Source organism: Hypanus sabinus, chromosome 13 (assembly GCF_030144855.1).
Source record: "Hypanus sabinus isolate sHypSab1 chromosome 13, sHypSab1.hap1, whole genome shotgun sequence".
In the NCBI taxonomy this organism is placed as follows: domain Eukaryota; kingdom Metazoa; phylum Chordata; class Chondrichthyes; order Myliobatiformes; family Dasyatidae; genus Hypanus; species Hypanus sabinus.
The window spans coordinates 15,096,578-15,118,714 of record NC_082718.1 but is presented as its reverse complement, the minus strand read 5'-3'; the positions used below and the strand labels follow the sequence as shown (position 1 = coordinate 15,118,714).

General features: G+C 40.1%; 1 protein-coding gene across 5 annotated transcripts in view; it reads left to right on the top strand.

Annotated features, from left to right (window-relative positions):
* The window catches only part of ccdc136b (coiled-coil domain containing 136b), a 165,168-nt gene that overhangs the window by 6,585 nt on the left and 136,446 nt on the right, over positions 1 to 22,137 (top strand). The window contains exon 1 of one of the 5 annotated variants that reach the window (XM_059987126.1): positions 14,309 to 14,367. The exons of 3 other annotated variants lie outside the window; for them this stretch is intronic. The gene's annotated coding sequence lies outside the window, so the exon portion shown is untranslated. Of the gene's footprint in view, positions 1 to 14,308; positions 14,368 to 22,137 lie in introns of those variants that run through there. One more of the 5 variants, XM_059987123.1, reaches the window with a different exon arrangement.

The following is a 22,137-nucleotide window of genomic DNA, read 5'->3' as shown; positions in this document are numbered from 1 at the left end:
CTGTTCTAAATCTAGTCAAGAAGAAAAGAAGAGCTTACAAAAGCTTCAAAAATTAGATAATGATAGAGATCTAGAGGATTATGAGGCTTGCAGGAGGGAACTTAAGAATGAAATTAGGAGAGCTAAAAGGGACCATGAGAAGTCCTTGGCAGACAGGATTAAATAAAACCCCAAGGCATTCTACAAGTATGTGAAGAGCAAGAGGATAAGATATGTGAGAATAGGACCAATCAAGTGTAACAGTGAAAAAGTGTGTATGGAACCGGAGAAGATGACACTTAATGAATACTTTGCTTCAGTATTCACTACGGAAAAGGATCTTGGAGATTGTAGCAATAACTTGTAACGGACTGAAAAGCTTGAGCACGTAGATATTAAGGAAGAGGATGCATCAAGTTGGATAAGCCACCGAAACTGGACGGGATGTACCGCAGGCTACTGTGGGAAGAGAGGGAGGAGATTGCTGAGCCTCTTGCAATGATCTTTGCATCAATGAGGGTGGGAGAGGTTCTGGAGGATTGGAGGATTGCGGATGTTGTTCCCTTATTCAAGAAAGGGAGTAGGGATAGCCCAGGAAATTATAGACAGTGAGTCTTATTTCAGTGATTGGTAAATTGATGGAGAAGATCCTGAGAGGCAGGATTTATGAACATTTGGAGAGGTATAATATGATTAGGAATAGTCAGCATGGCTTTGTCAAGGGCAGGTCATGCCTTATGAGCCTGATTATGTTTTTTGAGGATGTGACTAAACACATTGATGAAGATAGAGCCATAGATGTAGTGTATATGGATTTCAGCAAGGCATTTGATAAGGTACCCCATGCAAGGCTTATTGAAAAAGTAAGGAGGCATAGGACCCTGGTCAGACCTCACTCGGAGTACTGTGCTCAGTTCTGGTCGCCTCACTACAGGAAGGATGTGGAAACCATAGAAAGGGCACAGAGGAGATTTACAAGGATGTTGCCTGGATTGGGGAGCATGTCTTATGAGAATAGGTTGGGTGAACTTGGCCTTTTCTTCTTGGAGCGATGGAGAATGAGAGGTGACCTGATAGAGTTGTACAAGATAATGACAGGCATTGATCATGTGGATAGTCAGAGGCTTTTTCCCAGAGCTGGAATGGCTAGCACAAGAGGGCATTGTTCAAAGGTGCTTGGAAGTAGGTACAGAGGAGCTGTCAGGGATAAGTTCTTTACACAGAGAATGGTGAGTGCGTGGAATGGGCTGCCAGTTGTGGTGGTGGAGGCGGATACGATAGGGTCTTTTAAGAGACTCCTGGATGGATACATGAAGCTTAGAAAAATAGAGGGCTATGGGTAAGCCTAGGTAGTTATAAGGTAAGAACTTTTTGGGCACAGCTTTGTGGGCTGAAGGGCCTGTATTGTGCTGTAGGTTTTCTATGTTTCTAAATCCCTACAAAGGACTGTGAGAACAGGTGAGAGGATCATTGGGTCTCCATACCACCCACTGGGGACATTTATCGGGCCCTTAGTATTATTAAGGATCTCACCCATCCGTCCAGCATCCTCTTTGACTTTCTACCATCAGGAAGGAGACCACGATGCATAAAAACAAGGACAGTCAGTTTGAGAAACAGTTTCTTCTCCCAGGCCATTAGGCTTCTGAACTCCTGGCCGCATCATATTCGAAGTGTAATTGGTTATTCTAATATTAATGCGCTTTAGTTTGTTATTTATGTGTGAGTCATCTGTTGATTTTATCCTTACCTTCATGAGTTATCTGTGTTATGTGTAGTACTGTGCTTTATACCCTAGTTTGGAGAAATGTTGTCTCATTTGTAACCGCCAATAAACTTGACTTGCTGAATGTCAGACGGGACATAGCAAATTTCTTTAGCCTCCTGAGAAAGTGGAAGTGTTGTGTACTTTCTTGGCTATGGTGCTTATATGGTTGAACCTATTGATGATGTGTGCAATGTGTGTGGGCAAGTCTGGAACCTACTTCTATATCAGTGGTTAGTCACTGGTAGCTCTGATCAGCTACAGTCAGCACGGTTTGGTTCCATATGATCAGAACCTAGCAATGTCAGCATTCGATGACACAATTGATGTGATGGAGTGAAGGCCTCTTCACACCATAATAGTTTATTGCTTTTATTAATATTCCTTGGAACAGGTAAACAGAGAATGTGGATTAACATCAGAGTCTGTTTGAATTAATTTTGGAGCTGGAAGATCTCCAGGATCTTTTTGTTCTAATGTCAATTCAACTCACACCCACATATCATAGTGGGTGGAAACAGTTAAATAACCAAACCTTTCCTGACTATTTCACCACTACAAATCCTCACTGAGCATCGCTGGCAAAGGGAAGATCAGTGCTGATATTTGAATGTGGTACATGTCCTGAAGTTGCTCTTTGCACAGCTGCAACAGTTAATGCTGGTGTTGTATGGACTTTGTATTTTGGTACTGACCAGATTATCTAGGTGCTCCTGCATGGATGTTACGTTTATAAGTTGAATTTCTCACCAACCGTTATTTCTCAGATTGGAGATTAGTCATGTACACTGGTAAAACTGAAGAGAGAATGTGGATTATAGGAATGAACTGGATGTAATCTTCATCAAGCTGGACCAACTGTTTGAATATTTGCCAAAGTTCATCTACTGACCTCTTAATTTGTTTACCAGAACCCCTTTGACAACTCATTCCCCATACCATTATAATTCCCCTAATTCAAATTGAAGACTAAGGCTATGGACCTATGGTGTTCGCCCTTAAACTTCATTTGGAATTCCATCATATTGTGGCCATTACCCCGGAGGAGATTTTTAACCACAGTAGGTTGTGTAACACTGTTCCAAGAAGAAATCACTGGTGCACGCTGCAAATTCTTCTATGATAGCCTTGCCAACTGGGGTTGTGCAATCAATATGTAGACTAACATCTTCCATGATAGTTGTAGTTCCATAGAATCATAGAACATTACAGCACAGTACAATCCCTTCAGCCCTCCTTGTTGTGCCGACCCATATAATCCTTAAAAAGAAGTACTAAACCCACACTACCCCATAACCCTCTATTTTTTTTCATCCGTGTGCCTGTCCAAGAGGCTCTTAAATACCCCTAATGTTTTAGCCACTACCATCCCGGGCAAGTCATTCCAGGCACTCACAACCCTCTGTGTAAAAAACTTACCCCTGATGTGTCCCCTAAACTTCCCTCCCTTAATTTTGTACATATGCCCTCTGGTGTTTGCTATTGGTGCCCTGGGAAACAGGTACTGACTATCCACCCTATCTATTGCCTCTCATAATCTTGTAGACCTCTATCGAGTCCCCTCTCATTCTTCTATGCTCCAAAGAGAAAAGTCCCAGCTCTGCTAACCTTGCTTCATATGACTTGTTCTCCAAACCAGGCAACATCCTGGTAAATCTCCTCTGCACCCTCTCCATAGCTTCCACATCCTTCCTATAATGAGGTGACCAGAATTGAACACAATACTCTAAGTGTGGTCTCACCAGAGATTTGTAGAGTTGTAACATGACCTCTCTACTCTTGAATTCAATCCCCCTGTCAATGAAGCCTAGCATCCCATAGGCCTTCTTAACTACCCTATCAACCTGCGCAGCGACCTTGGGGGATGTATGGATTTGAACCCCAAGGTCCCTTTGTTCATCCACACTCTTAAGTAACTGACCATTAATCCTGTACTCAGTCTTCTGGTTTGTCCTCCCAAAATGCATCACCTTGCACTTATCCGGATTGAACTCCATCTGCCATTTTTCTGCCCAACTCTGCATCCTGTCTATATCCTCTTGTAACCTTTGACAACCTGCAGCTCCATCCACAACTCCTCCAATCTTCATGTCATCCGTAAACTTACTCACCCATCCTTTCCTTCAAGCATGCTCTCGATCAAGGGTCCCCAACCTTTGTAATGCCATGAATCAATACCATTAAGCAAGGAGTACATGGACCCCAGGTTGTGAACCCCTACTGTAGATACTTCCCCATTTATACTCTGCCCCATAGAGTGGTTACATTTTGGGAGTCTAAAGACCATTCCCACCCATATCTTCTTTCCTGTTATTCATGATTTCAACCCAATCTGATTCTACATTGGTACCCACTGCCTCTATATCACAATTCCACAGCTCTCTACTACCTTCTTTGATTAAGAATGTTGCCCTGGCTTCTTTCCCATTTGTTTTTTTCTCTTGGGACATCATATACACTGGAATACTGAGTACACCCACTCCTGGTCACTGTGCATGACCAGAAAGAACTGTGGCATGAATAATTGAGAAAGGGCATCACTTTAGTTTGGAATTGATGTGTGTACAGTGGGCTGGTTAAAGGTTAGAGGATCAGAGATAATGGATGGTTTAATTAAATCATTGGGTCACAGTATTTTTCATGTATTTTTAAACACATATTCCAAACTGCTGGGGTCTGATACATAGGGTTCTTTTCTAGCCATTGGTACAAAGTCTGAAAGTTCAATTATGGCTATGTTTCAGTTTGTCTTAAATTCAAAGGTCGAAGTACAAAGTAAATTTTATTATCAAAGTACATACATATCACTGTGAGATTCATTTTTCTGTGTGCATACTCAAGTAAATCTATAGAATAGTAACTATAACAATGAAAGATCAACTAGAGTACAGAAGGCAACAAACAGTGCAAATGCAGATATAAATAAATACCAATAAATAAGACTAGAAGACCTAAGATATAGGAGCAGAATTAGGCTATTTGGCCCTGAGTCTACTCTGCTATTTCATCATGGTTGATGTATTTTTCCTCTCAGCCCCAATCTCCTATCTTCTCCTGTATCCTTTCTCGCCCTGACCAATCAAGAACATGTGATAACAAGATAAAGTGTCCTTAAAGTGAGATCATTGGTTGTAGGAACATCTCAGTGGATGGGTAACTGAATGCAGTTGTCACCTTTGTTCAAAAGCCTGATGGTTGTGGGGTAGTAACAGTTCTTGAACCTGGTAGTGTGAGTCCTGAGTCCCTTGTATCTTCTACCTGATGGGGCAGTGGTGAGAATCTCTGATGAAAGATGCTGCCTTCCTATGACAGTGCTCTTAAAAGAACAAATTCCTTTTTTTTCCTTTAAGAAAGATGGAATGACAGCGTTCTGCAAATGCAGAGAGCTCACAATGGAAAGATGAAACAGTTTGTGTGTGGCTTTTCCAGAGTTGAAAGAACAAATTAATGTAAAACTTTATGGGTATTGTTGCACTTCATTTCTCACTATGGACTCCCTGTAAATGAGAAGTACTACACTACCACAACCCAACCTATGCTCATTTCATATACGTAGTAGCTGATTAAAACCCAACAAAGATCTATCACAAGATGGAGATGTTTCATGATCTGTTAATCATGGTCTAATCCATGTGTTGATTCTCAGACTTCTTTGCTTTGCTGGTCTTGTGACTGGCTGGCTGACTGCATTCCAGCCCCTGGCCCTCACACAACCAGCATAATTTATCAAATGTTACTTTAAGTCATTGGACCTTGCAGGTGAGTAAGAGAGAGTATTTGGATCTGTCAGTAACAGTTTCAACAGATTAATAGATTGTGTCCAACACTTCCAACAGGCCAGGAACATAGGCCTGACTATTAGAGCAAGGCTTGAACAATTGTTGAAGAAAGTGTTGAGGTGTAGGTGGATAAAATGAATTTGAGCAAGATATGAGGTCAGACATCAGGCTGGATGCAATGAATGAGGCATAGGCTGAGTGGGAGTGATTGAGATTTGATAAGATAGGTGCTGAGTACTTGCCTTCTAGTGAGTGGGTGACTAAGCTGAAGGAAATGATGTGTAAATGCCAGAAGAAAAATATGGGAATAATTAATGTATTTTCATAAAATGTTTAAAGAAATGCAGCAAAGTGCTTTTTGATGTTTAAAAAAATTCAAGCAAACAGCTTCTATAGGCATTTTAATGCTGATCAGGTTCTGTATTATCTGCACGTCAAGTAATGAATACGGAACCTTTGAGACTATAAAATGGAAGGAGGCATAACTGATTTATTGTAGATTTGTATCGTCACACAATGGAAACCATCATTTATAGTCAATCTTAGTATGTTTGTTGTTAGCTTGGCTGATGATTATTGTTGAATGTGGGGTGCATGGGATGTCTAGGGAGGGGTAGTTTACTTAAAATCCCGTCATTCAGTTCCATAATCTTTTGGATGAAGGTCATCCTTCCTGTCCCCAAACCACCCCCCACCATGAATTACTTATTTTCACATGATCAAATACTGATTAACATATGCCAAGTATTTCACGTACTGCACATGCAACAACATGGAGAGCTTTATTCATTCATTTATACCTGAGAAAGTTATTTAAATTTTAGTTAATAGCAAGTGCTTATGTTTGCTACCAGTTAGATCAATACAGACTTTTGGAGGTTCCAAAAATACCTAGAAATTTAATAGAACACCTCATTCTTAATTTGGGCAACACAGTGCAGTGATGTGTTTATTAAAAGAAAGGGGGATGAACCTGGAGCCAGGCATGGAGTTTGAAGGACCAGACTTCCTGCAACTGACAATAAAATTAATGGGATATTTCATTCTTTTCAAACCTGATGCAGACATTTGGCATAAATAGGTGGAAATCAGGACACAAATCTGACGACAAAGGAGAGTTTGGTGTGTTCTATAATAAAAGAATAACAATGACTTTCATCAGAATTCTGAAGTTGTTAATTCATTAACTCCCTCCATAGGTGTAGCCTGCCTTGTTGAATCTTTCGAGAATTTTCAGTTTGTATTTTTGATTTCCAGTAACCACAGAGGAAGTCATCAATAATAGGGTCAATATAATGTGTTCTGAGTTTATTCCTGCAGTAGGTGTGGTAATTATAGTCTAACTATTGACACTAGGATAATGAGGAGAGATGGGGCTAACTCTACTGAGTGATCAAGTTCCCTTGTCAACATTTTGTGAATAAAGCACCAGTGTTAGTTTGTGATGTGGCTCTGATAATTCATGGATTGGAAGCCAAGAATAAGTATCTGTAACTCAGTAATATATTGTCTTGGAGCCTCTGTGGAGCATTTTAGGATATTTAATTATGTTAAAAGTGTAACTTGTTGCAGTTTTGAAGGAAAGCTCTTTTTCTTTTTAAATCTTTTTATTAATTTTAAACAAACATAAATTAAACATGAATACAGAGAGTTTGAAAGTACATAATTAATAGATTAAGTATACATTCATGATAATAATCCATATATAATAATCTCCCAAACTCATAGTAATTGTGAAAAAAGGGAGTAAATAAGAAGAGAAAAAAAATCCCCAAAAAAGAAAAAAAAACCTAACTAACATGGGCCATTGCATTATGTCAAATATACACAGTAGCGTCAATAATTCTGCACCTCCATTCAAATAATTAAGGATAATAGAAGCAGGGTTTAGGAAAAGTCAGTTTAACTGATATGAAAATGTTGGATAAATGGTCTCCAAGTTTCTTCAAATTTAATTGAAGAATCAAAGACAACACTTCTAATTTTTTCTAAACTCAAACAAGGGATAGTTTGAGAAAACCACTGAAATATAGTTGGGGGATTAATTTCTTTCCAATTCAATAGGATAGATCTTCTAGCCATTAATGTAACAAATGCAATCATCCGTCGAGCTGAGGGAGATAAACAAATATTATCCACCATTGGTAAAACCGAAAATTGCAGTAATAGGATGTGGTTGCAATTTGATATTCAGAACTGTTGAAATAGTACGGAAAATATCTTTCCAATAATTTTGCAAACAAGGGCAAGACCAAAACATGTGGGTCAATGAAACTACTTCAGAATGACATCTGTCACAGGTTGGATTAACATGAGAGTAAAATCGAGCAAGTTTATCCTTGAACATGTGAGCCCTATGTACAACCTTAAATTGTATTACAGCATGTTTAGCACAAATAGAAGAAGATTTCACTAATTGTAAAATTTTCTCCCACTGCTCAGTGGGTATAAGACAATGAAGTTCTTTTTCCCATTCCTTCTTAATTTTTTCTGATACTTCTGGCTGTATTTTCATGATCATATTATAAATGGTGGCTACTAAACCCATCTGGCAAGGATTCAGGGCTAAAATTTTTTCCGTAATGTCTATTGGACATAATTTAGGAAAAGACTGTAACATATTATTCAAGAAATTTCTAACCTGCAAATATCTAAAAAAATGAGTTTTAGGTAAATTATATTTATTAGATAGCTGTTCAAAGGACATAAAACTATTATCTAAAAATAGATCACGAAAACATTTTATACCTTTTGTTTTCCATAATACAAAGGCTTGATCCATAAAAGAGGGTCGAGAGAAAAAGTTAGATATAATAGGGCTTGATAAGATAAACTTATTCAAGCCAAAAAATTTACGAAATTGAAACCATATTCGCAATTTATGTTTAACTATGGGATTAGTTACTTGTTTATTCAATTTAGATTAAAAAAAGGAAGTGAAGATCCTAAAATTGAAAACAATGAAAAGACTTGTACAGACTTACATTCCAAATTTACCCATTGTGGGCAAAATGCTATAATCGATTCTTGTGTGCAAAATATTAAATATTGAATATTGACTGCCCAATAGTAAAATCTCAGGTTTGGCAAAGCTAAACCATCCTCCTTCTTTGGCTTCTGTAAATATATTTTGCTTAGTCTAGGATTTTTATTCTGCCACAGATACAAAGATATTTTAGAGTCAATAATATCAAAAAAAGATTTAGGAATAAAAATTGGTAGTGCTTGGAATAAATATAAAATTTTGGGTAACACTATCATCTTAATAGCATTAATTCGACCAACCAATGACGAAGATAATGGGGACCACCTGGTAACAAGTTGCTTAATTTGGTCAATTAAAGGTAAAAAATTAACTTTAAATAAATCCTTATGTTTCTTGGTAATTTTAATACCCAAATAAGTAAAATGATCTGTGACAACTTTAAATGGTAAGCGTTTATAAATTGGAACTTGCATATTTAATGGAAATAATTCACTCTTATTAAAATTCAGTTTGTAACCAGAAAAGCTACTAAACTGTGCAAGCAAGGACGAAATAGCAGGAATAGATCTCTCAGGGTCAGATATGTATAGTAACAAATCATCAGCATATAATGATAACTTACAAATCCCTTCCCCACGGGTAATACCCAAAACATTAGGTGATTCATGAATGGCGATAGCTAAAGGTTCCAAAACAATGTCAAATAGTAAAGGACTTAAAGGACAGCCTTGCCTTGTACCTCGCAATAACTGAAAAAAAAGGAGATCTGTGATTATTGGTGAAAACCGAAGCCAAAGGTTTATAATATATTAACTTAATCCATGATATAAATTTCGAACTAAAATTAAAATGTTGCAATGTATTAAATAAATATGGCCATTCAACTCCATCAAATGCTTTTTCAGCATCTAAAGAAATGACACATTCTAGTATTTTGGATGAAGGAGTATAAATAATATTAATCAATTTTCTGATAATGATTTTTAATAAATCCAGTCTGATCTTCAGAGATAATTCGAGGTAATATATTTTCTAATCTAGTGGCCAAAATTTTACTAAAAATCTTAAAGTCCGTATTCAGCAAAGATATAGGCCAATAGGATGCACATTCAGTGGGATCTTTATCTTTTTTAAGAATTAGAGAAATAGAGGCATCATAAAAAGATTGTGGCAATTTACCTACAGTTAACACATCTTTAAAATTTTTATAAAGCCAAGGAGAGAGTATAGAGGAAAAGGATTTAAAAAATTCTGCAGTATAACCATCCGGACCAGGGGCTTTACCTGAATTCATTGAAAAAATAGCCTCTTTTATTTTGGTTTCCATAATAGGTGCGTCTAGAAGTACACTATCTTCTGTAGTTAATTTTGGGATATTCAATTTTCTTAAAAATTCATCCATCATAGAAGAATTATCAACAAATTCTGATTGATATAAAGAATTATAAAAATCTTGAAAGGCTTTGTTTATCTCTTTATGATCAATCGTCAAAGCGCCATCTCGTTTACAAATCTTAGTAATTTGGAAAAGCTCATGTTTCTGTTGTACTGTTAACAAATTTAAGACATCCCTGAGTTACTTAGGGCTCATGAAGAATGGCTAGATTACATATTTCAGCAAATTTGGTTCAGGGATAAGTACAGATCAGAACCATAGAACCATAGAACATTACAGCACAGAAACAAGCCTTTTGGCCCATCTTGGCTGTGCCGAACCATTTTTCTGCCTAGTCCCACTGACCTGCACCTGGGCCATATCTCTCCATACACCTCTCATCCATGTACCTGTCCAAGTTTTTCTTAAATGTCAAAAGTGAGCCTGCATTCACCACTTCATCTGGCAGCTCATTCCACACTCCCACCACTCTCTGCGTGAAGAAGCCCCCGCAATGTTCCCTTTAAACTTTTCCCCCTTCACCCTTAACCCATGACCTCTGGTTTTTTTCTTCCCTAGCCTCAGTGGAAAAAGCCTGCTTGCATTTACTCTATCTATACCCATCATAATTTTATACACCTCTATCAAATCACCCCTCATTCTCCTACGCTCCAGGGAATAAAGTCCTAACCTATTCAACCTTTCTCTGTAACTTAGATTCTCAAGTCCTGGCAACATCTTTGTAAACCTTCTCTGCACTCTTTCAACCTTATTAATATCCTTCCTGTAATTAGGTGACCAAAACTGCACACAATACTCCAAACTTAGTCTCACCAATGTCTTATACAACCTCACCATTACATTGCCTTTACATGTTATACATCTCTCTCTTCTTCTTTATCAGAGTTCCAATATCCCTCGAGAACCAAGGTTCCTTATTCTTAGTCATTTTGCCTTTAACCCTGACAGGAACATACAAACTCTACACTCACAAAATTCCTCCTTTGAAGGCCTCCCACTTACCAATCACTTCCTTGCCAGTGAACAACCTGTCCCAATCTACACTTTTTAAATGCTTTCTCATTTCTTCAAATTTGGCCTTTTTCCAGGTTAGAACTTCAACCCGAGAACCAGATCTATCTTTATCCAAGATCAAGTTGAAACTAATGGCGTTATGTCACTGGAACCAAAGTGTCCCCCTACACACACTTACGTCACCTGCCCCAACTCATTTCCTAATAGGAGATCTAATATTGCATCCTCTCTAGTTGGTACATCTCTATATTGATTTAGAAAACTTTCCAGAACACATTTTACAAACTCTAACCCATCTAGACCTTTAACAGTATGGGAGTCCCAATCAATGTGTAGAAAATTAAAATCCCCTACAATCACAACTTTCTGTCTCCTGCAGTTGTCTGTTATCTCTCTGCAGATTTGCTCCTCCAATTCTCGCTGACTATTGGGTGGTCTATAATACAACCCTATTAATGTGGTCATACCTTTCCTGTTTCTCAGCTCCACCCATATGGCCTCAGTAGACAAGCCCTCTAATCTGTCCTGCCGAAGCACTGCTGTAATATTTTCCCAGACTAGCAAAGCCACCCCCTCCACCCTTCATCCCTCTGCCTCTATTGTGTCTGAAACATCAGAACCCTGGAACATTGAGTTGCCAGTCCTGCCCCTCCTGTAGCCAAGTTTCAGTAATGGCTATGATGTCATAATTCCATGTGTCAATCCAGGCCCTCAGCTCGCCTGCCTTTCCCACAGTGCTCCTCGCATTGAAATATACACACCTCAGAAGATTATTACCACCACAAACAACCTTACTATATGTGACTTTGCATGAACTACTAACATCATTTATTTTTACCCCCATTCCAGTATCTGCTGTGGCACTCTGGTTCCCATCGCCCTGCAAATCTAGTTTAAACCCTCCCCAATAACACTAGCAAACCTCCCTGCAAGTATATTGGTCCCCTTGTAGTTCAGGTGTAACCCGTCTCTCTTGTACAGGTCCCACCTGCCCCAGAATGTCCCACTGATCTAGAAATCTAAAACCCTGCCCCCTACACCAGTTTCTCAGCCACACGTTCATCTGCCAGAGCATCCTACTCTTACCCTCACTGGCACGTGGCACAAGTAGCAATCCAGAGATTACTACCCTCGAGGTCCTGTTTTTCAACTTCCTACCAAGCTCTCTGTACTCACTCTTCAGGACCTCCTGACTCTTTCTACTTATGTCATTGGTACCGAAGTGTACCACGACTTCTGGCTGATCAAACCTCCCACCTCAGAATGCTGTACACACGATCAGAGACATCCCTGACCCTGGCACCCGGGAGCAACAAACCATCCGGGAGTCTCTGTCATGACCACAGAATCTCCTGTCTGTACCCCTGACTATGGAATCCCCTATCACTACCGCTCTCCTCTTCTTCCTTCTGCACTACAGAACTAGAGTCAGTGCCAGAGCTCCGGCTGCCGCAGCTTGTCCCAGGTAAGCCATCCCCTCCCCCCCCCCCCCAACAGTATCCAAATAAGTATACCTGTTTTGGAGAGGAATGGCCACAGGGGAACCCTGCACTACCTGCCCATTTCCCTTCCCTCGCCTGACGGTAACCTAGTTACCTGTGCCCTGTTTCTTAGGTGTAACTAGCTCCCGGAAGCTACCATCTATAAACTGCTCAGTCTCCCAAGTGATCCGGAGGTCATCCAGCTCCTGCTCCAGTTCCCCAACGTGGTCTCTTAGGAGCTGCAGCTGGATGCACTTCTTGCAGGTATCATTGTCAGGGACACCGGAGGTCTCCCTGGCTTTCCACATCCTGCAAGAGTAGAATTCCAACACCCTGCCTGACATATTCTCTAGTTTGAACAAAAAAAATAAAAAAAGAACAACAGAAACTTGCCGGAACCTACCCTCGCCGAAGCCTGATTGAGCCAAAGCCATCCTACTCTGACTCAGACCACTCCGACAATGGCCGCTGTATATGGTGGTCTTTCTTTTAAACCTTGGCGCGCTATGTCACGCACCTGTGCAGTCTAGCCTCTTTTCCCCGAGCTGTTAAAGAAAAGAAAAACGACTTTCTCCGCGATGCCTTCAGTCTTCCACTCTCAGCCTCTTGCTTCGGTTGAAAAAACTGTTGAAAGTTTTTCTCTCCCTTTTAAACCTTGACGCACTATGTCATTTGCCTGCGCAGTCTACCCTCTTTTCCCTGAGCTGTTACAGAAAAATGACCTTCTCTCCACGATGCCTTCCACTCTCAGCCTCTTGCTTTGATTGAACAATGAGACGAACTCTCCTGCTCTTCTGCAAAATAATTTCAAGGCATTTTGGAGATGCCCCTGAACAAACAAGCATGATCTCTATACTGAGATGAACTTTGGTTCATGCAAAGCTTCTTTGGATGAGCAGCAGCACTCCCCACAGCCTAATGCTCCCTCAGTACTGTACCACCACCATCCTGAACTGTGTATCACTCTGTCCACACATCTTTTCTTCCCTCTACCTCTGAAAGCGGCACTCCATCAATGTTCAACAATGCAGTATTCCCCCAGTTTTGTGCAACAGTATTGCTGTCCTTATGAGTTTAATCTTTTGGAGAAGGACTTGAATCCACAAACATTTGGCTCACAGACAAATGTACTATCCTCTGTACAAAATACCCCACCATTTTAAAAAATGTTTAATTACTTTATGGAGTGCAGATACCTGACAGCAACAAAAAGGAGTTTTGCTGTCCTTTATAGTTGATTGTTGGTGGATTATTTAGTATTTTTCAGGTGAATGGCAGTGTTTCTCTGACTGACTGATGGTAGTGAATTTGAACCTTGCCCCTCAAGACACAGTCAGTCGCATTGCAACATTTTACAGCGAGCTTGGATGGCAGTGGACTTGATCAGGAGCAAGGAAGATAAAAGAAAACAACTTTAATGGTTTTCTTGATTTCCATTATGCAAATATAAACGTTTGATGCTCAGTTCAGGAGTATGGTAGATTGGAGGATGGAAGACTGACACTGACAGATCCTGTGAAACTAATTCTAGTCTCAGACAGGGTTGGAGCTATTGTATCTCTCCAATGCCAGACTGGGTTTTGTGTAGATACAAACAAACATTGTTCCCTGGGATGGAGAACCCTTTGACTGTATTAGTGAGAGCAGAGACCCTAGTTCATTAAGAATAGGTGACATATACTATTGTGTCCTATTCTCTGCCAGGCTGGTTCCTGTCCTGAACTGAGATCTACAGAGCTAAGTGGAAGAAGTTGTGAAAACCTTGAAGATGAATGCTGGAGATGTCCATTGAATATCTGTACAATATCTGTGATGTATTGAAGATTATTTCAGTATTCGTCATTATCCTGAGGGGATTTTGCAAACAACTTCTCTATTACATTGAAGATCAAGCTGCCTCTCTAAACAAGCTATTCCAGTACAGTTACCATGATGGTGTGCACTCAATGATATAGAAGATTGCTTGGGTAAGACATGTTAAAAAAATAGGATAACTTCAGTAAAATGTGTTATTAGCCCATCATCTCAATTAGCAGTGATCTATTGGAAAATATTGTTGACAATGCTAACAAGCTGTGCTTGTCAATAATCTGCTCATTGTTGCCAAGATTGGCCTCTGCAAGAATTACTCACTCCAGACCCCATGATAATCCTTATTCCAGGCCAAAGTTCTTTCCTTGCCTGTTTTGGAATCTTATAACCATCTCTGGAGTTTGCTTTTGATTTTTTTCTCTCTACCCATGACTGGTTCATTATTCGACCTTAAATCCAGTTCAAATGCCTCCCTGTAATGCTTTTATTTTTAAAATGTTTCTATACCACTTTCTTGTTGCCATTCTTCCAGGTTATAGTTTTCATCCACTTGCCCCACCTACACCACCAAAGTGATAGTATGGGTCTTGTCACGAACTCACATCACAGTTCCCTATTGTCTGGAATTGTCTCTTCACCCTGTTTCGTTTCATTAATTTTTCTCATTTCCTACAGCCCACTCAGATAAGATAAGTGATTTTCAACAAGGCATTGTGTTCCTCCTTCAGGCTCTGTATTAAGTGACTTCTCATCCTTGGTGCCTTCAACTTTTGTGAGTTCATTAAACACCTACTTTACCCAATTTTTCCCTTCAGCTAAACATCCTATCCCCAACCTTTAATCATGCTTATTCTCTTATCTCTTGTAGCTTTGTTAATCCTGTCATCTCGGATCACCTCCTTGTGTTGCTGTCCAACCATGTCCACCTCCTTCTGTACCCTACTTTTTGAGGTCAGCCACAGAAAAAAACTAACTACTGACTTCACAGAACATTCAGCTGTCAAAGGCTCCAAGGACGAGAAGTCGCTTAGTACAGAGCCCGAAGGAAGATTGTAATGTCCTGCTGAAAAGCTGTTTGCCTTTCATTCACAGTGATATTTCTGGAGCTTGCAATCTCAACCACTCCTGCTATTTTCAATACTGTAGAAGCAATTATAACCTTTAGTCCCTCATCACATATTTGCTGCTCATAACAGCTCTCATATCTACTCACCTAGATTGAAGGGATACTGATTAGAAGGGATATTATGGTCATTCACCAACAGAATTTTGCAGGCTTACTACCTCGCTAAGCATTTAGCGACCATGCTGTCTCCCTTTGCTGGGGGCTGTAAGCATCACATCACTAACTTAATCTTGTAAAAATGATAACCAACATCCAGCTGGCCCTGGAGGACATAATGGCCAGTTTAGACATGGTGTCTCTGTTCACGAGAGTTCCCATTAAGGACAGCTTGGTTTTCTTGCGGTCAAGGTTTGATAAGGGTACTGTTGACCTTTTTGAACACACCCTTAGATCAACAGACAGCCACTCTGTTCAAGGGAACTACTGTAAACAAACAGACGGAGTGGCCATGGGATTGCCCCTGTAGCCAGCTATTGTTAATTTCTTCATGGAGGACTTTGAGAAGAGGGTACTGAGTTCATTGCCCTTACACCCAAGTGTCTTTAACAAAGACAAAGGTCTCACTCTGAGTAAGAACTGGAATTTAATTGTAACCAAGGTGGGACAGCAGAAACCTGTTTGGATGAGGACTAGCAAATCAGGAGGGACGGACGACAGGGTTATAAATACCACGGGTCTAGACATGCGCAGGCATCATCCCCGATGAAGATTGCAGAGTGTGTCATCAAAACGTCGGTTATAGTCGATGCCTGTACCTGGCTGGAAGTCCAAGAAGAGTTTATTTGTACTTATTTCTTTTCATGACCCCAAGATGTAGCCTTACTTGAACAGCTTGGAACATGCTTTCCTCCCTGCCACAGTCCTAATATAGATTTTTTTTCTCTGTCAGCCATAATATGAGGCTGAATCACAAATATTTCTTTAAAATGCTTCTACCTCAAGATGTAAATAATGCTAAGGATGTTTTATTAGATAAACACAAAATTCTGCAGATGCTAGAAATCTTGAGCAACACACACAAAATGCTGGAGAGACTCAGCAAGTTAGGCAGCATCTATGAAGGCAAATGAATAGTCAATGTTTTGGGTCAAGACCCTTCCTTGAAGGATGCTTTACAAATGGCAGCTAGTCTGGAATGTTAGACAGTATGGAATCCAGGGGGGACATAGTGGGTTGGATTCATAACTGACTAACTGGTAGGAAGCAAAGGGTGAAGGTCAAAGGTTGTATTCCAGACTGGAAGCATGTATCTAGTGGTGTGCCACAGGGGTCAGGACTGAGACCTTTGTCGTTCTTCAAGTAGATAACCAAGAGAGTAGATGAGAATAGAGCAGTGAATATTGTCCAAATGGACTTCAGGCAGTTTCCTCATTAGCGGGTTAGTCTGGACAGCTAGGTCATATGGGATCCAGCATCTACAATTGGTTCAGTGGTAGGAAGCAGAGGGTAATGGCTTAGGGTTGTCTCTCAGACCAGAGGTCTGTATCTAGTGGTCTGCCACTGAGGTCAGTGCTGGAACCTCTGTTGTTTGTAATTTACATAAGTGATTTGGAAGTTAAAATACAAGGCAATTTTGTGGATGATAATAAAATAGGTGGTGTTGCAGGCAGTGTAGATAGAAAGTTATGAAAAATTACAGCGGGTTTTGATCAGCTTGGTATGTGGCTGAGGATTAGCAAATGCCTTTCAAACCAGATAAATATGAATTTTTTTTTGGGAGCTCAAACCATTGTAGGACTTTTACAGTGAATGGTAGAGCCCAGATAGTGGCATCACAGCTGGATAGGTTGTAAAGAAGGTATTTGACACACTGACCTTCATCAATCAGGGCATTTGTGGTTACATAAGATGTTGATGAGGCCACACTTGGAATATTGTGTAAAGTTTTGGTCACTCATAGAAAAATGTTATTAAATGAGAATGAATGCAGAAAAGGTTTACCAGGATGTTGCCTGGACTTGTGGGGGTTGGGGGGGGGCAAGTTACAAGGAGAGTTGCATAGACTAGGAATTGATTCTCTGTAAAGTAGAAGATTGAGGAGTGACCTGATAGAGGTATCAGGTCCTGAGGGGCATAGACTGGGTGGAAGCACACAATCTTATCCCCAGATGCTAAAAGCAAGAGGGCAAAAGCTTAAGATCAGCACTGAAAGTTTACAATGGGACACTGGGGCCAACTTCATGCAAAAGCTTGTGTTTACTTGGAATAGTGGTTGAGGTGGGCACGTTAAGTCAAGTCAAGTCAAGTTTATTGTCATTTCGACCATAAACTGCTGGTACAGTACACAGTAAAAAGGAAACAATGTTCTTCCAGGACCCTGGTGCTACATGAAACAACACAAAACTACGCTAGACTATGTGAGACAGCACAAGACTACACTAGACTACGTAAAACAACATAAAAACTGCACTAGACTACAGACCTGCACTGGACTACATAAAGTACACAAAACAGTGCAGGGCAGTACAATAGTTAACAAACAAGACAATAGGCACAGTAGAGGACAAATTAAAATATAATAGTGGTTTAGATGTCAATCTGGATTCTAAGTATTGAGGAGTCTGATGGCTTTGGGGAAGAAACTGTTGCACAGTCTGGTTGTGAGAGCCCAAATGCTTCGGTGCCTTTTGCCAGATGGCAGGAGGGAGAAGAGTTTGTATGAGGGGTGTGTGGAGTCCTTCACAATGCTGTTGGCTTTGCGGGTGCAGTGTGTGGTGTAAATGTCTGTAATAGTGGGAAGAGAGACCCCGATGATCTTCTCAGCTGACCTCATGATCTGCTGCAGGGTCTTGTGATTTGAGACGGTGCAATTCCTGAACCAGGCAGTGGTGCAGCTGCTCAGGATGTTGCATTTAAAAACATTTAACAGCCATTTAGACAAGTACTTGGATAGGAGAGGTTTAGAGGGCTATGGGCTAAATATAAGAAGATGGGACTAGCTTGCTGGGCAACATAGTTGGTGTGAGTATTACTCTTATGACTAAGTCATACATTAGAGCTGAATTTCAGGATGAGGTGAAAGCATCGAAGTAGTAACTGACAGACATCGAAGACCCCAATGGAACTTTGTTAATGTGAAACGGAGGTGGGGGGTGAAATGGGGGGAGGAGCTCCAAAAGAAAACCCTCCGCTGATTGATGTGGATGAAGTAAGATGGTTGTTATCAGTAATCATTCTTCTCGCAAGATAGTTGCTGCAGGGATTCCTCAGGACAGAAAATTTTCTTTGGCCGCCATATGACCTGAAGTTTAGTCATGATTTTAATATGTTCAATTCATATTGTGTCTTCTTAGACCTCAGGCTCGAAGGGCCGAGTGGTCTACTTCTGCACCTGTTGTCTATTGCTAATGACAACCTGTACAATTATAATAAAACCTCCCTATTTTCAAAGTCCAACACCTTTGCAATTAAAGGCTCTTTTCCTTTTTTAATTACCTATTAGTTCTACCTGCTAGCTGTCAGTAATTAATGCACGAGACTGCTCTGTACTTTACTCACTTGCAGTCTCTCTCTGTTCAGATAACAATCTGCCTTTTGTTTTCTCTTGCTGAAGCGCATGACCTCACATTTGCCCACTCATTTAATCTATCTACATCCCACTGCAGAATCACAGTAACCTCATAGCAACACATCTTTTCACCTACTCTCATATCATCAGGATATTTAGAAACCTTACGTTACTGTTCCTTCCTTCCTCAAGGTCATTAGGTAAGCAGTGAACATCTGTGGATGAAGAACTGATCCCTGCAGTACTGTACTCTATTAGTTACTTCCTTCCAGCCTAAAAAGGACTCAATTACTGCAGCTCTTTGTTTTCTATTGGACAGCCAGTGTTCCTCCAGTACCATGGCATTTTAATTTATGCATCTACTAGTTCCTTTCAAGTAAATTTTCCCTGTTAAATCCTCAAAAAACTTGAATAAGTTTGTGAAACATGATCTACCTTCCATAACTTGTTTTAACAATATTCAGCTTTCCTAAATGATTAGCTGTTTCTTCTTTCATTATTGATTCTAACCTCATACCAATAATAGCTGTCAAACTAATTGTCTTACAGTTCCCTGTCTTCTCCCTTTCTCAGAGGAGTCACATTGGCTGTTTTCCAGTCTTCTGATATCCTCCCGGAGTTTAGTGCTTTATGAAATATTTCAGCCATTGTGTTTATTATCTCAGCAGTTACTTCTGTAACAACCTTACTGTACAATCCATCAGGTCCTGTTTGGCCAACTTTAGCTCTCTAAGTTTGTCCAGTAGCTCATCCCTTGCAATTGGGGTTTATTTAGCTTCTACCATGTTATTTGAAATTAACTCTTTTGATTTCTTAGAGATACTAGCAATGATGACTGATGTGAAAAATTTATTCAACGTATTTGCCATTTCTTTGTTGTTGTTATCTTACCAGCCTTAGAATGCAACTGACCCACATTTCCCTTTTTTGATTGCGATAAACTTGCTGAGGATTTATAGACTAGCTGTTTGACTATTCGTCACTGTTCATCTACTGATCTGACTTACAGCTCATTTAACAAGAAACCCTTTGATAACGCATTCTTCATAGCATTATGTTTGCCCAAATTTAAATAGAAGACACTGGTTATATACTTATGGTGTTCATCTTTAAACCTTAGCACCTTCCAATCTCACAACTCTACCATCTAGAAAGACAAGCACAGCAAAATCATGGGAACATCACTGATTGAAGTTGCCCTTCAAACCATTCACCATCCTGGTTTGATCATATATCACCATATATATCATCATATACCATTCCTTCACCATTGCTGGGTCAAAATCTAGGAAGTTGCTTCTAATAGCATTGTGGGTATACCCACATCTCAAGGACTACCATGGTTCAAGAAGGCATTTCTGCACCACCTTCTCAGCTAGGATGGACAATTGATTGCTGGTTCAGCCTGCAAAGACTACATCCTTTGAATTAACATTTACAAAACCCCTACATTTGGAATTCTATTCCTTATTAGTGTGTAGGTTACTACCTTTTAATTCAGGGGTTCCAAACTAGGGGTCCACAGACCTCTTGCTTAATGGCATAAAAAAAGTCGGGAACCCCTGCCTTGAGGGATCTTTTATCACAGTATTTCTCATTAGATCTAAAATAGCCCATTCTCAGCAATTTACCATTCTACCTGTCACAAATTCCACAAATTCTTCTCCAATTCTTTTGTCAGTTTAGTTCATGCAATCAGTATGTAGGTTAAAATCTCCCATGATAATTGCAATTCCTTTCAAATATGCCTTGATATTACCCCATTTATGCAATGCCCTACAGAGAGATCATATTCTACGGGTCAAAAGAGTATACGTCTCTGCAAAAATATGTTTTTGCCCAGCTGTTCATGATTTTAAACCAGTTATTTCCACATTATCACTGTCATTATATCATGTCTCAGCATTGCTCTGGTATTCTCCTTAATTAACAAAGCTACCCACCTCCTCTCTTCCATGGCCTGTGCTTTTGAAAAATTGTTTAACCTGGAATGTTGAGCCCCCAGTCCTGGTCACCCTATAACCATGTTTATTTTACAGTTTTTACAACTCTGGATTTGGTCTATTTTGCATATTTTCATTTACATCTCTGCATTGGCCTATCACACCACTATCCTCTTCAGTATCCTGTGCCATTGTTCTTTCATTTTCTCCTGATTGAATAAACCTTCATTTATTGGAACCCTACCCCTCTCCTAGTTAATTTAAAGCCGTATCTTTAACCCTAGCTACTTGATTCAGGTCCAGGTTGAGCCCATTCCAACAATACAGCTTGCTCCTTTTCTAGTACTGACAACAATATCCCAGTTTCCCACACCAAACTTTGAGCCATGTATTTACCTTTGCAATCCTATTAATTTTTATCAATTGTCTATAGCTCAGATAATAATCCAGAGATTATCACCCTTGTGTTTCTGCTTTCTAGCTTCACTCTTGAGTTCTTTATAACTGTTCAACAGAGCCTCCTTTCTTGTTGTTTACGATTTACGTCAATGATTTAGATGAAGGCATTGAGTATGACATCAGCAAGTTTGCTGATGGTACTAAGCTGGGTAGCAGTGTGACATGATGAGGATGTTAGGAGAATTCAGGGTGACTTGGATAGGCTGGGTGAGTGAGTAGGTACTTGGCAGATGACGTTTAATGTGAATAAGTGTGAGGTTATCCACTTTGGGAGTAAGAACAGGAAGGCAGATTATTATTAAGTTAGGTAAGGGAGAAATACAAAGAGATCTAGGAGTCCTTGTTCATCAGTCACTGAAGGTGAATGAGCAAGTGCAGCAGGCAGTGAAGAAGGCTAATGGAATGTTGGCCTTTATTACAAAGGGAATTGAGTACAAGAGCAAGGAAATCCTCTTGCATTTGTACAGAGCCCTGGTGAGACCGCACCTGGAGTATTGTGTACAGTTTTGGTCTCCAGGGTTAAGAAAGGACATCCTGCCAGTAGAGGAAGTGCAGCGTAGATTCACAAGGTTAATTCCTGGGATGTCAGGACTGTCTTACGCAGAGAGGTTAGAGAGACTGGGCTTGTACACGCTGGAATTAAGGAGATTGAGAGGGGATCTGATTGCAACATATAAGATTATTAAGGGATTGGACAAGATAGAGGCAGGAAATATATTCCAGATGCTGGGAGAGTCCAGTACCAGAGGGCATGGTTTGAGAATAAGGGGTAGGTCATTTAGGACAGAGTTAAGGAAAAACTTCTTCTCCCAGAGAGTTGTGGGGGTCTGGAATGCACTACCTCAGAAGGCAGTGGAGGCCAGTTCTCTGGATGCTTTCAAGAAGGAGC